The sequence below is a fragment of the Sciurus carolinensis genome, unplaced genomic scaffold (genome assembly GCF_902686445.1).
Source record: "Sciurus carolinensis unplaced genomic scaffold, mSciCar1.2, whole genome shotgun sequence".
NCBI classification, from domain to species: Eukaryota; Metazoa; Chordata; class Mammalia; order Rodentia; family Sciuridae; genus Sciurus; species Sciurus carolinensis.
The window spans coordinates 663,901-677,461 of NW_025920152.1; the positions used below are offsets into that span (position 1 = coordinate 663,901).

General features: G+C 37.8%; 3 pseudogenes; 2 read left to right on the forward strand and 1 right to left on the reverse strand.

Moving 5' to 3' along the window:
* Positions 1-4,427: 4,427 nt before the first annotated feature.
* On the reverse strand, positions 4,428-5,729 carry LOC124974519 (sorting nexin-18-like; annotated as a pseudogene).
* A 985-nt stretch (positions 5,730-6,714) lies between these two features.
* Positions 6,715-8,117, forward strand: LOC124974520 (ras-related protein Rab-10-like; annotated as a pseudogene).
* Positions 8,118-12,212: 4,095 nt separating this feature from the next.
* Positions 12,213-13,463, forward strand: LOC124974521 (peptidyl-prolyl cis-trans isomerase FKBP8-like; annotated as a pseudogene).
* The last annotated feature ends 98 nt before the right edge of the window (positions 13,464-13,561 follow it).

Here is a 13,561-nt window from a genome sequence, read left to right on the forward strand (position 1 = left end):
TCTATTTATATTACATATACAACATCACAGAAGCAAATTGCTCTTTTCCTCTTACCTTGTACAATTTTATTTGATGCGAATCCTATTTCTTTAGTGTCTCATCTCTCTGGCCACTCTCTAACAGTTTCTGTAAGTCTTGAGGATGTACAATTTCTCACATCCATGGAGGGAGGATAAACTGAAATGAAACATTGGAAGTAGGCTGGTCCCACAAAAAGGCAAGCATCACTTTTGATCAAATAACAATTTATTAGCATTTTTCCTTGAAAGTACTTTTCAAAACTGATGCAATGAACAAGCAAAGATTCTCAGGACGGTTAATGTTATTCTACCTTTAAAAAAAGTAGAAAAGAAGATTGATAGTTTGAGTCTTCAAAAGAACCAATGAAAAATGAAATAAAAACTGATTCTCATTATTCTGTCTCATTTATAAGACTTCAACTCCTTTTTTAATAATCTATTTGTAATCAATATGAGCTCTTCTCAGTAAAGGGCAACTGTCTTTGCTGGACCACAGATATCTCAAAGCACTGTACTCTAAAGATCTGAGTCTTTAGAGTACAGTGATACTTTAAGTGGTAGAACCTTAGATAAGTACATGTTTTTGGTTCATTTTAAGTCAATTAAATTCAACAAATGTCTCTCTCATCACAATATATTCAGACAATGTCAGAAGTGCTAGGGATAACCAGATAAATATGTAACATTATTGACTTTCATGGTGATAGAATGAAGATAGTGATATGAGTAAATAATTTTGATATGAAGTAGTAAGTGCAGTTTTGCAAATATTTCCAAAATAGAACTGACTTAAATCAGCAAGTCAACAAGTTGATTGTAGGTATGTATACATTCAAAAAAGGGAGATTTTTAAGGATCACAAAAGAGGAGTTGAATATTTCCAGATGGGAGCAGAATGATATTGAGAGGTTGGTGATGAGAAAAGAGGTTGATCAGGTGGCAGAGTAGCATCTGCCAAAGTAGAAATACACCAGACAGTTAAGGGAACTGAAGAGTTTTAGTTTGATTGAAATGCACAGTATATTTCTATAACAAAAGCAAAATAGGCAAAAGAGAAATTAGGGAGTATATTGCATGGTCCTTTAATAAACTCAGAATTTATTATTAAGCAGTAGGAACCACAGAGAAGATTGAACAAATAATGTCAACTAAGGTGGGAGTAACACGATGATGATTACATTTTAGAATAATCTCAGTGGCTATAATGCTGAAGATGGGTTACAGAATATAAGAAACATGGATGAGGGACTCAGAGTAGAATTCACTATATTTTAGCAGAAAGATGATACAAATTTGTGTCGCTCCCGCCAGCAAGAACGACCCGGAGACGTGATGGGTGGCAAACTTCTTTATTAACAGCAGATTCTTCTTCTTTTTTTTTTCTTTTTAGGGAAGTTATTGTCACTTATATAGGTTATATCAACTAATTAGAATATTCATGATATGTGGGGAGAAGATAGACGTATATGGGTATAACTTGAAGCACCTAAGAATCACGCAAGAATCATGCAGAGGCCCTGACCAATTACTGAGAATTCCTCAAGGTGAAGTTAGTTGTATACGTGCAGAATAGCAGTTTTTCAACCGCACTGGCAGCTTGCCAGGCGCCATCTTGGCCAGGCTCCACCTAGGGCCAGGGGTCCGGCCGAAACCCCGACAAATTTGTATTTTCATTTCCAGTTAGCAGGTGCTGTTATTTAGAGTCACCAAAGTTGAAAAACCAATAGAACTTAATGACCCATGATATGTGGTAGGAGGAGGAAGGGAGAACTAGGTGTGTGGAATTTGTGGTTTGAGACACTATGCTATGCTAAATTCTAGAATAGTTAATTCAAAATATGGTTGTATAAAGATAAGCAAATTGAGAAGTAAGATTTGATGTATGTTTGATTTGGGACCTGGAATCTATATATTAAAAAACATTTGATAATCAACACTTAGGATTCGCTGTGCCTCTATAAATAAAATGTTTTAAGGATTTACTCAATCTGACATTATTAGTGTATTAGCCTCCAGATTCCTTAATATAAAATGTTACATTTTAAGTAAGCAAATTACTTTTGGTGAATTATTAGTGTTGTCTAAAGAGGATATTTAAATGATTATATCAAGCAAGATTTTTTGTCTATTTTCAATATTTAAATTTCCTTTAAATATTTATGGAAAACAATTTAATAATGAAAAATCACATTCATTCTCCGTAAATTGTGAGTCATTTTTAGCTAAATTATCTAAGGTTGGGAATAAAATTAAAAGTTAACTTTTAGTAAGCCTGATTTAAGGGTAAAAAGGTAGCAATTTGTTTCCATTAAAGACATAAATATTAGTATCTGAAGTTTGATATTGGTATGGTTTTCTCACCTTCTTCCCAAGAAGAAAATATGATAATGGCTATGAATGCAGAAAGTGTTGATTGCACTAGACTAAATTTGACGTTGAAAGGCTTATATGTAAATGCATTGCTGAATGCTGCTATTTTTAAAAGCAGAACTACAGGAAGCAGCTGCTTATATTTGACATGGCCATGTTCCCATTGACCATTATATTAACACCTTATTGATTTGACAAATTTAAGGACAGGCTGAATTCCCGTCACTGTCATTTTATTCAGCTGGAGGTATCTCTTTTGTTAAAATTATTATTGATGAGTTTTCTTTATGTGAATCCTTGAATTGTATTCTCATCTGAAATAGTGTAACCTTCTGCTCCCTGACCCACTTAAAGAAATAACCCAATTCAAGAAAAATAACCTTCCTGTTACTATGTGAGGAGAAATAAAAACCTCTTTTCTTAATAACTTCTTTAAAGAAACAGACTACATCATTAGTTTGTCAAAAAACTGAAAAATGTTTTATTCTCTGTATGACACATTGTTTTAAGTAACAAATCCTATCACAATAAACAAGTAGAAAAACAATCATTTAACTTGATAAAAACATTTAATATCTATGAATCATATTATATATTTTATAAACATTAAGCTTCAGTAAGTGAAAATAGGACTATGAAAAGCAACAGTGATATGAGCTGATACTATTATGGTTGTGACAACCTAGTTCTTTTAAGATTGAGAGCTGGTCAATGTCCCCTTTTTTATATAGAACCGAGGCATGTGAGGCACTGCAGCCACTCACAGTCAAGATCTTCCTGAAGTAAAGCTTAATTCTACAGGCATCAGGAGGTGACTTTATTATCCCAATTACAATCAATAGATAATGAGCTTCATTGGTTTCCTTTAATACTTTACCTAGCATCAAAACATTGCAACTCAAACGGGTGGCTTTTATTTCTCAAAAATCTATTATTGCTTCTTAATAAGTAAATATATATATATATATATATATATATATATTTGAAAAATATCTGTATTCCTGGGAGAAATTAAATAGCAAGTAGATTCTGTAGACAATATTCTCCATCTCTGGGAAAGGACACAAATTAGACTTTTTCCTTTGACCCAGAAATATATAAACATATATTTAAAATGTGTTCTTAGTTTTATAACTGAAGTAACTCAACTTACATTCGTATCCATATGTGCTGATTATTTTTTCCCTTTCTTCTCCATAACATCAGGCCTGAAGTTTTCCTAGATATCAGCAAGAAAGTTAGACTGGTATAGAATAAGTGAATTTCCTTAGATTTCTCTTCCCCATTATCACCCACACAATTTTCCAAGCCGCCCTGTCTTCTCTTTAACAAAAGCACATGTGATCAAGCAAAAAGGATACAGAAATCCTACATTGAGAAAATAAGTCCATTGGAGTTCCAAAGACAGCAGCATTAGTTTTCTAGCTTCTATGATAATTTTCAAATGGAAAAAAAGAAAAGACAAAAAACAAAACAAAGCAAAAAAGTCAAAATTGTAAGGTATTCCCTATTGTTGAGCAATGTCTCTATGCCTGTAAGGCTGTGTTTTCAAGAAAATGTAAATATGAGTAACCAGCAAATAAAATGAACAATGTTTCTTTATCATAGAAAAGGCATGGAAATATAGTCAATTTTAAATACCCCTAAAACTCTCCCATTTTCTTTCTACTCTATGCCTCTAGAGAAGTAAATACTTAGGTATTAATTTTTTCTTTTTACTTGAATAAAATTCCTTGTTTGTTTGTTTTTTTTTCCCGAACATCTTGGCAGAAGTGTGCACAGGAGGAAAACAGCTGGGAACATGGAACGAGGACACAGAGAGAACGAGAGACATTGCAGACAAGGGTCACAATAAATCCCAAAGGCACACCCCCAGAGACCCACCTCTTCTGGCCACACATTTTCTGCCTTGATTTACAACCAATTAATCCCTCTCAAGAGATTAATGCACTGATTAGGTCAGAGCATTTACAACCCAATCATTTAAATCCTAAACATTCTTGATTTTCTCACACATGAGTTTTTTTTGGGACATCTCAGGTCAGGAAGTGATGGAAGACATCACATTGTGTCAGCACTGGGTGGTTTGGCCATATGGTTCATCCACCAGATCAGGTCTTTTCTGCATTGGAGAGGAAGTCCTCTTCCAAGAAGTCAGTGCTCTGCTTCTCCAGAAGGTGTGGTACAGAGATGACAGGAAATTTCTCAGTCAGGCAAACATACAGCCAAATTGCTTGTATTGTTGGTGCACCAGCACCTGCATATGCATGGGCACCAGCTTGTAGGAGATGTAGCTCTTCCTACCCTTGAACTTGGTCTGCTTGGTGGGTTCCTCCATGGTGCACAGGAAGGGTTAGGGTTTTCCTGCCACTTAGGACTGTAGGGCCCTAGCACCATGTATAGCATATCCATATTCATGACGAAGGCCTCTCTACCTGACTTGAGAAGTAAAGAAGAGGTTGAAGTTGCCATTCACCATGGCCGAGCTGTTGGCTCCTGAATGGTAGTACCACGGAGATGCAGATCTACCTTCGGATCAGCAACAAATCCCAGCACATGAAGAAGCAGTAGAGGTCAGCCACACTGCAGACCCCAGACGACAAGCCCTGGTCAGAATAGGCTTCAATGCTCAGCGCACCAGGCTCATAGGCCACCATGGAGCTGTCCTCCCACTCATCGTCCCAGTCATCTTCGCTAACCCTGGCTGGTGTGGTAACCACTGCAGAACTGCTGAGATGAAGGCTGCAGGACGCCCCTGCCTTACAGAAAACCCAGGCAGGGCAGCTGGAAGGTGCTTGGTGGCCGCGCCTGCTGCAGCTGCAACAGCCGCTGGAAGGCTTTGCTCAGCGACTTGAAGTAGGCGCGGGGCGCAGAGAGCAAGGACTGGGAGCCACCAGGCGCAGTTAGCATAGCAACTTGGGGCACCTGGGCAGCCACTTCCTGCTGGGCCGAGCTTGGGCGCTTGGATCACATACTCATAAGAGACCTGGAAGAGGCCATCGCAGCAGTTGTTGACACCCATGAGCCAGCACATGATATCTTGCTTGCTGCACAGGCTCTGTACCTCCTGCTCCAGCAGCGAGATCTCCCAGAGTTCTCTGAACTCAAGTGATATAGCGCCAGGAAGCGTAGCAGCGTGGCCCTGACGCCCCGGCAGGGGTCCCCATACAGGCGACTGGAGCTTGGCCTTCCCAAGGGATTCTCCTTGTTACCTTCGCCCTGGCACAGGGACTAGAGCCCTGAAGGTCGCACGCAGTTCCCCTCCCCCGCCCGCAGGTCCCGCCCTCCGCGCCGCTCTGCTGACAGACCTGACTGTTGCGCAGGGCCGCCACCAGCATGGGACCATTATTTATCATTCTTAAAGTACATTTTTTGTTGACGAAAACTTTCAGAAGAATTTTAAAAGTAGACAATTTTTTAAAAAATTTATTTGAAATATCTCAGGTTTTTCTTAATCACGAAAAATGTAGATTAACATGTATTTATATAAATAATATAAAGAAATCTCAGGTGTACTTTATAAGTCTTCCCATAATAAGAGCATACACAGGTGCTGGGGGTGTAACTCAGTGGTAGAGTGCTTACCTAGCACGGGTGAAACACTGGGTTTGATCCATTTTAGGTGAGTTTCTTATATACAGCATATTGTTGAATCTTGTTTTGTTTTTAATGTATTCAGTCAGTCTGCTCTTTATTCAGAGAATTGAGTTTTATTTCAGAATTATTATTAAAAGATATGTGTTTCAGAATTATTATTATTATATTATTATTTTAGAATTATTATTAAAAGATATGTGTTTATTTCTGCCATTTCAGTAATTTTCTTCTGGTTGTTTTGAATATTCTATGTTCATTTCTTCATCTTTTACTCTTTTTAGAATTTTGATGGTCTACAACATTAATAATGTTTGATTCTTTCCTATATCTATTTACTTGTCTACCCCTTCATTGTGATTTATTATTTCACATGTTCTCATGATTGCAATTGTCTTTATTTTTCTTCTGGGTGTAGATAGAGTTCTCTTAAATATAATCTATAATGCTGGACTACTGGTTATGAATTACCTCTGTTTATGCTTAACAGGTATTTATTTATTCTTAAATTCTGAATGATAACCTTGCTCTTACATTAATCTAGGTTGACAGTTATTTTCTTTCAGGACTTGAATTATATTATTTCATGCCCTTCTGGCCTTTAGAGATTCAACTGTAAAATGTTTGTCAAATGGGTTTTCATTTATTGTGGCATGACACATCTTTTGCAAATTTAATATTCTTTCTTCTTCTGCACTTTTGGAAACTTATTTATGACATTTCATAAAGATGTTCATCTCTGACTATGTCTCTGTGTGGGGTTCTAAGTGACCTGAAATATGAAGGTCCATTTTTTTCCTAATATTTGAGAAATTTTTTATTCTTCTTTTATTTGTTTCCTATGTATTATGAATGTAACTTTTCTTCTGGTGTGCAAATTATATGAATGTTTGATATTTTAATGGTTTATGGAGGCTTCTTTTTTTTCTCTATTTCATTCTGAATATAATATTTTGCCAAAATCATCTTTTGAGTTCAGATAGGCTCTTTTCCTTTTGATCCATTCTGTTGTTTCTGTATTCAACTGAATTTTTAATCTGACTTATTGAGATTTTTAATTTCCAAAATTTGTGTTTGTTTCTTTTCCCCAATTTCTACATGTTTATTTTATTGCTCATTTATTCTGTATTATTTTTCTTAATTCACTAAACTGCTTATTTGTATTATCTCAGATTTCATTGAGTATTTTTTTATTCGTCCTTTGAATTTTTTGTCTTGAAATTCATCCTCCTCAGTATTTTTGGAATGTTAGTATTGAGTTATAAAGTTTTTAAAGAAAAATATAAACATGGGAACTTGTCAGAATAACGGGGAGAAGCAGCGGAGCCTTGGTCACCACCCTTGGAGGCACAGGACAAGGCCATGGATGAGGCTTCATTGAGGAGGCTATAGGTCACTTGTGTCCTCTAGAACCCTCCTTTTCTCCCATTCTTCCACAGTTCTCCAACCCAAGAAAACTCTTGTGAGAAGTTGGTCATGGTGAGAAGGACTGTTCCCTTGGGGTCATTGGGGTTGAGAGCTTGAGCTGCTCCTCCAAAAGTCGAAGAAGACAAACAACCTGCTTTTCAAGCTACTCCTGACTGAGGTCTCTGGATTGGGAATACCTGCATCCTTTTTTGGATGACACATGCAATACTACCTTTATTTCCACCATAGGAATAGAATTTAAGATGAAAACAGTTGAGTTACAAGGAAATAATATCAAGTTACAGATATGGAATATAGCAGGCCAGGAGCGATTTTACACCATCACAATATCCTACTACAGAGGAGCAATGGGTATCAAGCTAGGACGTGACACCATCAATAGTAAACATTTTGAAAAATATCACCAAATGGCTTAGAAACATAGACGAGCATACCAATGAAGATATGGAAAGAATGTTACTAGGAAACAAGTGTGATATGGACAGTGAAAGAGTTGTACCTAAAGGCAAAGGAGAATAGATCATAAGGGAGCATGGCATTAGGGTTTTTAGAGACTAGTGCAAAAGTTAAAATAAACATGGAAAGGCATTCCTCTATTAGTTGAAGGTGTCCTTCAAACGATCCTGGTAAAGTAGCCCAGCAGTGAAAATGTAGATATCAGCAGTGGAGGAGGTGGGACAGGCTGGAAGAGCAAAGGTTGCTGAACATTCTCCTGTTCCGCCCTTGGTATCCACCACCTGTCTCTCTTCTTGCTGCAAAATAAACTACTATGTCCATTTAAACAGATTTTTATTCTCATCATAACTCTACAATTCACCTATTTTATTTGTTCTTTCATCTGTGACTTCTTGCTGACTTCTTTATAATTTTATTCAAACAAAAACATGTAGAAAAGTCAAGTATGTTACCTCATTTTTTATTATACTTGCTCAGCTCACCACCATGTTTCAGTTGTATTATAGTCCAGTTCTTAACTACATTAAAACTTACAGCAATCATGTCAACTATTCTACAAATTGTGTAAAAGTTAGACTTAACACTTTTATTTTCTACAAGAGAGGAATTTTCTGTCATGCTTAACGTGCTTGAGTCCCTGTAATCTATAGGCATTTGATAGCAAAAGAAAAATGAAAGCTGGAAAATCACTCACTTTCACCTTAAATATGAAAATGGGGTTAATTTAATCCTGTACCTTATATGAAAAGGAACTTCTTTGGTTTTTCCTTTTTTGTTTTGGTGGAAGAATGTGCAGTAGACATAATGTAAACCATTACAATGTTTGTAGTTTACTTAGGTGTAAATTGAAGTGTAGTTAATTGAGGACAAAGGGTATTGCAGAAATGACAACTTTGGTTTGCTGAATCAAATTTTGAGTGGTCTTGTTATTTCAAATTGCTCCCACCTCCAGTTCTCCTTGGCCTCTTATTTCACTGGGTCTCATCTTCCTGTATGATGCTTTATTGGCTTTTCCTCCCCCACCACCTCATGGTATGAGTTATTTTAAAATGAAAGAGGGAAATTAGTAAGTTTGTCAAGTTTAACGTAAAGCACTGATGTAACTTGCTAACTAAACTGAAAGATAAATTCTAACTGCCTAATATCAAATATCACTTAACTGCTTTCTTCCTTTCATGTATACTGTTCCCTAAAACCTCTGTCCCAGATTATTTCATTGACTGTTTTACTTCTATGTACCTCTGATTCCCTTTGTTCTTTTCCTGTCTGTCCATTGAGTTTATGAAATGGAAGAGTTGAATGCATGCTCTGGTGTTTGGATGGTGTGGTTTGTCTTAATTGTGTGTATATCCTATTCACTTTCTTAGAATAACTCTGGATCTAAATTTTAGCAGTCTTCATTTTGGCAACTACTCTGGCAGTTTGGCACCCCAGTAAATATTCTTTTAAAAAAGTGGGAAACAAAGTGTATTTTCTTAACATGCTTGCCAGATGTGTTGGCCTCTGAGGAACACTTTTTCTGTCTTAAGTTGTTCTTACCCTAAGTTGTAGTAATACTTTAGAATATTATTAATTTTAAATCCTATGGTCATACCCTCTTAGAAATCTTGAACAAACATGGATTTTGAAAAAGGACAACAAAAGTCTTCCCATGTAAATATAAGACCTCTAGCTATTTCTAACCCTGTTCATTCTTCAATGCATCTTTCTTGTTACTTCATTGATTATCATTATGATAGGGTAGGTTGAGTTTGCTATGTTGCTAGCATCCTAAGGTGATACCTTTGTTGGAGTAATTGTGATTAGGATAATTCAATTCAAGCATGTCTGAGTTTAGGAAAGAAGCTTCCTTTGAAAATTCTTTTTGTGTTGTGACACACATTTTAATGAGTTTTTGGATTACATGAACAAAAACATAGGGATTTATCTACATTGAAGATTCATGAATTTTCAGATAGTGCCAACAATTTCATATGTCATGCTGGTTTTTGTTCTTAGGTTTTCCCCTCATTTGACTTTATAATTGGTTAGTAGTAAAAAGCTGCATTGCCAAATAATCCATAATATTCTAGTACAAAATAATGAAATGTTGTCAAGCTTTTTTGGAAAAGTTTTATGTTAAACCTATTGTTGTTAGGTTAATGTATTGGTTGCTTCCCTTTATCTGGAATGTGTCATAGTTTTTTCACATTTAACCCTCTTTAATCTTTATTCAATTCATTGACTTAAAGTTTGAGAGCTAAACACTGGGATTTTGGGGTAACAGACTGACTATTGTTTGCATAATTATATTTGGCATTGTACAGAGAAAGGATACGACTACATTTAGTTAAATCTGCACTTTATAAATATCAAAAAAGAGAAATAAAGTACAAATTAATTTTTATATAATCTGTTTGAAACAAGAGTTTTATTTGCTTACTATTAGGACTTTACCCCTTTTCTGTAAATCTCTTGGGATCCTATGGAGAAGCTGTTTTTATTAAACACCAAACATTTAAGTCCACTCTGTGGTACTAGCTATTAATTTGGTTTCATATTCTACCTAAAAATTTAAATACACTAAAATATTTTTAAGAAAAAGAAAAATGCAAACACAAATTAATCATGCTTTATTTGACTGCATCTTATTTATAAAGCTTGCACATTTCAAATCCCATTAAAACTCTCTCTCCAAAAGAATATAAAGAATAAGAAAAAAATCATGTAGCAATATCCAGTCATCAAACAGCAGTCCAGTATTTTGAGATGCACATTATATTTTATAGATACTCAACTCATATCTGATATCAATGTAATTTATGGTTTTGTTTTTACAAACCTGAGAAGCTGTTAACATTATACCACTTATTTTAATGATGTCATGGTGCATAGAAAAATAACTCTGACATGCTATCAATTTAATTTTATCTATGCTCCTCCAAAGTGATGAACTTCATGATATTTAGAAGCATAATAAACAAACACATCCAGTCATATACATGTCAACTAACATCAGAACACAGGGAAAGTTAAAGTTGAAATGTGACAAACTCCTTTATGTGTATTTGTTGAGCAAAGGGGGAAGTCAAAAAAGAGAGACAGAAATTAATAAAACCAATTTTTTTTAATAATATTTTTACTTTTTCTTATTGTCCTGGCTATAATTTCAAAAACTACTGCCTGATGTCTAATCTGTGAACTTCTGTAGAGTAAGTATTCTGTAGAGTAAGTATCCAAATGTAAAGGAAATCACAGCCAGTCGACACACCAAAATTCATAGGATACCCTTTAGCCTCTTCAACACTAATGTACATAGCTTCACAGTAGCATGTATAAAAATGTTCAACAGTACCAACTGCCAAATCAGTATCAGTGGATAAAGTACAGTCATCCTTAAAGACACAGCTCCCCATTAATAGAAAGTTGCACCAATTTTCCTCAGGTTTAGCCAAGTGAACCCACTCTATCAATTATAAATGTAACTATTTCAACCTAATGAAAGTATGATCATAAACAGACTCAAAAGAGTCAGCTGAAAAACTGAGTGCTGTGGTCATGATACTTTTTAATATAACCAGCATTTGCCCATTAAACGTTTAAAGATAATGTAAAATGGAAATGTTTTCTTAAAAATAAGGAATTGTAAATGATCACAGCAGCAGGAAGTTTTACTTGTCATCAAATATAAATTGGGTATATTTATTTTGAAAGTCCTTGTTATCATGTTCATTTTCAAAACACTATTGTGAACAGAGTATTTTTCCTTTAAAAATAAAACATCAACGAACTTCCCTGAAAAGGGTCTTATCAACTGTTAATGAAGGTAGAGTTTTAAAAATGTAGTGATTATATTCACAAAATATTCAAAACAAATCCTAGAGCAGAAATAAATCCAAATGAAAATGAAAACAGATTCCTACAAAAGAGTTTTCATAGAGAATGAATCTTCTTTTTTTAATTATGGGTACCTAGGTTTTCCAGTTAAGCAAATTATCCATCAAAGATTTACATGTATGTACATTTATGATTACACGAATGGTATGAATCTACATCATGCACAACCATAGAAATGAAATGATGTACCCCATTTGTGTACAATGAATCAAAATGTGGTCTGTAAGAATTATTTTAGATTTTTTTTAAATGTTGGTTTACAACAAATAAAAGTAATGAGAACAGAAGTGACACTCAGTGGAGGTTGTGTTCAGCATGTGCCAGGCCCTGGGTTGATTACCCAGTACCACTTAATAAATTAACAATAGTAGAAAAAAAACTTACTGACCCAGGGGGCAGGGAGGGGGTCGCAGGACCACAGGCGGGGGTCCCGGATCTGGAGGGTCAGTTCCCATCCCCCCAGCAGTATGGCATCCTGTGCTGAATCCTCGGAGCCCACTGTCCCACCGCATTCTTGTGTCCCACCGCCTTCTTGTGTCCCACCGCCTTCTAGTGTCTCACCTCTTGGAGACTTCAAGGTGCTGGATGGGGTTGAGGATGCAGAGGGTGAGGAAGAAGAGGAGGAAGAGGAGGGTGATGACCTGAGTGAGCTGCCACCTCTCAAGGACATGGGACAGTCCCCTCTGGAGGAGGCTGAGCAGCCTGGGCTCTGACCCAAGAGTTCCTAGCAGCCATGGAGCCGGAGCCTGCTCCAGTCCCAGCTCCAGAAGAGAGGCTGGACATCCTGGGGAATGGGCTATTGAGAAAGAAGACACTGGTCCCAGGCCTACCTGGTTCGAGCCGGCCAGCCAAGGGGCAGATGGTCACCATGCAGTTGCAGATGTTGCTGGAGAATGTCATGCAGGTACAGGAGGAGCCAGAGCTGGTGTTCACCTTGGGCAACTGCGACATCATCCAGGCCCTGGACCTCAGTGTCCCGCTCATGGACATGGGTGAGACAGCTAGGGTCACTGCTGACTCCAAGTACTGCTATGGCTCCCAGGGCAGCAGGAGCCCCTACATCCCCCAGCCCACGCAGCCCTGTGTCTGGAGGTCACCTTGAAGACAGCTGTGGATGGGCCTGACCTGGAGATTCTGACCCGGTAGGAGCGGGTGGCCCTGATCAACCAGAAGCAGGAGTATGGTAACGCCCACTACCAGCAAGCAGACTTCGTACTGGCAGCCAACTCCTTCGACCTTGCCATCAAGGCCATCACATTGAGTGCCAAAGTGGACATGACTTTCGAGGAGAAGCAGCTCCTGCAACTGAAGGTGAAGTGTCGAACAACCTGGCGGCCTCGCAGCTGAAGCCCTGCGCTCCTGCAGCCTGGTGTTGGAGCACCAGCCCGACAACATCAAGGCACTCTTCTGGAGGGGCAGGGTGCTGGCTCAGCAAGGCGAATACAGTGAGGCCATTCCCATCCTGAGGGCAGCCCTGAAGCTGGAACCTTCCAACAAGATGATCCACGCGCAGCTGCCAAAAGTAGTGAAGAAGCACATGGCTCAGCGCAGCACAGAGACGGTTCCCTATCGGAAAATGCTGGGCAACCCCAGCCTGCTGCCAGCCAAGTATCCCGGCAAGGGCACCTGGTCCATCCCTTGGAAGTGGCTGTTCAGGGGGGACGGCTGTTGCTCTGGTGGACGTGGCACTCTCTGTGGTCATTGCTGCCAGGAACTGAGGGACCCGGTGGCCGCCACCCCTCTGCACACCGTGAACCCCACCCTGCACTCCTGACTCCCCAGCTTCCTGTCCACTGTCCTCTGTGGCCTGGCTCCC